Raw genomic sequence first — 4,556 nt, 5'->3', positions numbered from 1 at the left:
ATTCATTAATGAATGAAAATGACGGTTAAAGATTAAAGAGAGTGATGAAAGGGTATAAAAGGAATGATAGTGGGGGAAAAATGATAGTCAGATATATTTTGTTAACAATATTTCTATCAAAATACCAACATAGTATAATTTATTATTAACTGGACACTGGACTTATCTGAACTACTAATATAATGCAATGATGTGAGTACTTATATATTTTAAAAGTAGTTATAAAAACTTTATAACACTTTATTTACACCTGTATTAATTTGAAGTTACAGTGTAAACTGTAGTATTCTGTGATCAAAATTGTGGTTGTAATTGATCAAGTCTGTGCCAGATTGTTTTATTTCAATCTTATTTTTACTTTTTATACTCACTGTATGGTTTTCTATAAATATAAGCTGCATTTATAGGTACAAACCATCACACAGCAATTCTTTCTACAGAAGTAAAAAATGATGATGGCAAAAAGAATGTAGATCAAATAGAATGAGGTGGAGGATTTAAAATAAAATTTGTTCTTGTGCCCTTTTGTTTTTGTCAGAGTAATTTTAAATATGAATATCCATCCAGATAATTATACATAAAGATTATAATTATAGTGGTATGCAAGGTAAATTTGTCTAAAAATAAATCCTTATTACAACATTGAAAGTACATCTTTGATAGTTTCAAAATGAATGAGTCTATTTTTAAAAAGCCATTATTGTAGAAATAACCATAGTATTAGACCTCTTATGCCTACAAGTAACACATAATTCCCAGGATCAAAAAACAGACATCGTTTTGTTTAATTTTATACTCTCATTAATTATCACAGAGTTTAACTCTCTTAATGATTCAATTACTATTTACTGGTCATCCACTCTGCACTGGGCACTGTTCCATAGAAGGGGACTCATATGGCACAGGGGTCAGTACTTCCCTGCAGGCTGGACCATAGAATCAATAAGGAACACCAGTGTTTAATATTTTCCACACTGACACTTTTCATGCAGACATTAAAACGAATTTCTGAATACACAAGGATATCCTAGGGATGGCTTTAATTGTTTGGAGGAAGACCTCTTCGACAATGTGATGGTTAAATTGTAATCCCCCCTTCAAAAATAAATAAATAAATAAATAGAAAGAACCATGTAAAAATCTAGGATGGGGGTGTATAATAAGTCAAGCTTTAACAAAGGCCCATTTAAATTCCAAAAAGCAGAGCTGAGACTGGTCAATCTGATGAACTGGAACATAGGTGATAAAGGAGGAGAAAAAGATGAGCTAAATATAAGACCCACAAAGTCAGTTGTTATCCTAAATGCATGAGGAATGTTTTGTAGAAAATACAGGGCCAGAGGCTAAGCATTCTTTTTTTTTTTTCTAGGTGTTTGTGCTTTTACAAATCTTAGAAACAATCGCTGTTTCCCTCTTTTTGTGATGCAAAATGTTCTTTGTGGGTAGTATCCTGGTATCAGTAAACATGACTTCCTTATTTCAGAAACTCTTTGCAAATAAAAAGATGAGGTCATTCCTCATTGTCAGTTGAGTTCTTCCTCTTTTTTAATTTTTTTTTTTATTTTGACTCTCCATATTCTTAAACATAGGACAAATATTCCTGGTCCACTCTATTTTATTTTAGAAATTCTCCAAACATTTATTATTAACTTGATATTTCCTTTGCCAATAAAATGCACCTGATGTTGTTTTCATTACTTGTCCAGATTGAGAACAACTAAAAAGGATAGATAATTTTCCCTGTGCGCAGACAATATGAAGTGATGCATGTTGTCAGAAACTATTTTTCTGTAGCTTTGCAAAAGCAGTATACCAAAGGTGAAAGTGGGTACTTGAGATATTCTAGTAGGCTATTGCTTTAGAGAAGAAAAAATTTTTTTAAAAGATTTCTTTATTTGTGCATACAGAACTGGGGTACAGGCCAGAGGCTCAGGGGCAGTGAGAGGCTTCACCAGAGACAGTGGGGAATAGAACAGGCAGATCGACGAAGTACACTGCTGAGGGGAGCAGCGGGCGGGCCAGGAGAGGTCTGCCACGCCATGTGGTCACCTCCGGGGCAGGCGGAGATCGAACTCATGTGGAGGCGGCTTTAGCTTCTCAGTGCTGTGCTTTAACCTGCTGCGCCACCAGGGAGGGCCTAGAGAAGAAATTTTAGTAGTTTGGACTAAAGTAAAAGTTTACCTTACAGGAAGTGGATGGAATCAGATACATTTAAGGAAAAAAAAAAAAGCTTTTTTTATTCTTTAGGTATTGTGGGTAGGAGGAAAGAAATACGGAGAAGAGCCCTTGCTTGTAAGGGTTTTTTTTTTTTTTGAGCTTTTTTTACATTTATTTTTTACACCTTATTCTTTTGTGCATTTTTCATCTCAGTTGTAATCCCTGTTGGCATCCCATCACCAATTCACCTTTGTGCCATCACCATAGTACTGTGCACTCTTCCCACCCCAGTTTTTATCCCTTTCCACTTCCCACCCCATGACATGTCTCTGGTATATAATTGTCCCTTGTTTTCATTTTCAGTTTATTACATTTGTTTCTTCCCCACCCCACCCATCCAGCTTGTAAGTTTTAACTTGGTGGGTAGTGGTGCATTTATTTGATGAGAATGGTGGCCACAGGAACAGTTTGCTTGTTTGTTCATACAGAGTGCTGTTTCACATACATTAAATTTGAGCTATCTAGCATTCAAGCACAGATGTCAAATATATAACTTGTGTCCTCATAGGTCAAGGGGCAAGTTAGGAGTCTTCTGATACAGATTCAAGTGTTAATATCATATAAACAACATTTAAAAAATGAAATTTGGCATTGGATGAATTTGCGTAAGCAGATAGTCCAGAAAAAGAATAGTAGAAGGCAAAGAAATAAACCTGAACCATTGGTATTCTAAGTAGTTTGAACAGCTCTCATATCAGCAGGGAAAACAGCAGCAGAAGATAGTAATTTGTGTGAATGACATTATAGCAGCCAAGTGAAAGTGTTTGGAGGTGGGAGTTATCAAATGGTCCAAAGGCAATAGCTCTTTAATCAGGTAGTACATTTGAACATAATGAGGACAGAATAATGATTAATGACTAATAACTTTGGGAATAGAAATCTCGGTGAGCTTGACAGAGAAATCAAATAAAAATGGGTCTAAAAAGAAAATAGTATAGTAATAAATGAAAAATGAGAAATAAAATAATAATTAACAGTAGACAATATTTCCAAGATCCTTTTCTGTGTATAATTGGAAGCCTACTGGACAAGTCAATGTAATATTTATTTTTATTTATATGTACATGTTTATCTATAGTCATATAAAGCACACAAGCATGTATACTTGCACACACATGTAATTGTGTGCACACATTTACACATATATGTGGGTGCACACAGACATACTTACACACATCTTAGGAAAGAAGCTACTTGGAAATAATTCAGTATAAATAAAACTAAGTATTGAGTGAAAGTTCTTACACAAAAGGGCGCAAAACTCTATGTACCTCAGCAAGATTATATTAGAGAATGTAGGAAAGTTGGCTAATACAATGATGAGAGGGGGCCTCTCTGTTGGTGCAAGGTTTAAGGAAACAGCACTATATCACTGTCATCAGCCTGTATCACTGTAGCATGAGTTCCAACCCCTGCAGGCCAGAGAACTGAGTCACATGGTACAGCAGGCCTCTTCTGTCTGGCCCACTGTTCTCCTCAGCAGTGTGTTTTGGTGGATCTGCCTGTTCTTTTGCCCATTTTCTATGGTTAATCCTCTGACCTTATTACCCTACTCCACAACTCTGACTTATATCCCAGTTCTTATATGCATAAATGAGTAAATCTTTAAAAAAGAAAAAAAAAAAGATGAGTGGAGACAATGGAATGTGCAAGTGTGGTGTAGGACATATCACTGAGGAGCTGTGATCCTATGCCTTTAATTACATACAATTAAAGGCATACCAATGCTACCTCAATTAAAAAATAGCATTTACATACAAAAATGTAAAAAAGAAAATTGGCAGAGAGAGGAATGTTTAATTGGAATTCTTGTTTCAACTCAGAAAATAAGGTATTGGATAAATATTATCTAGCTATACTTGATAAAAAGCAGCTCAAAAAAAATTGAAGATGTTGGCCCACCCTGGTGGGGCAGCGGGTTAAAGCATAACACAAAGAAGCTTAAGCCACTTCCACATGAGTTGATCCCTGCCTGCCCAGGAGGTGACCACATGGATTGGCAGACCTCTCCTGACCCGCCCTCTGCTCCCCTCAGCAGTGTACTTCTTGGATCTGCCTGTTCTGCTCCCCACTCTGTCCCTGGTGAATCCTCTCACCCTCTGCATCTCTGGTCTGTACCCCAGTTCTGTATGAATAAATAAATAAATCTTAAAAAAAAATTGAAGTTGTTGAATGTGAAAGGCCTTGTCCAGCAAGGCCAAGGATTGGGGTCCCAGGGTCGACGAGAGGAGAAGGCAGAGCCTTGACCTTGTGGCCGGCCTTGACCCGCATGGCCAAGGGGTAGAGCCCCAGGGACAGCGTGAGGAAGAAGGCAAAGACAGAGACACGTGTGAGAGTGA

The sequence above is a fragment of the Condylura cristata genome, unplaced genomic scaffold (assembly GCF_000260355.1).
Source record: "Condylura cristata isolate star-nosed mole 26May11 unplaced genomic scaffold, ConCri1.0 scaffold00009, whole genome shotgun sequence".
Classification (NCBI taxonomy): Eukaryota; Metazoa; Chordata; class Mammalia; order Eulipotyphla; family Talpidae; genus Condylura; species Condylura cristata.
This window is presented reverse-complemented; position numbering follows the sequence as displayed.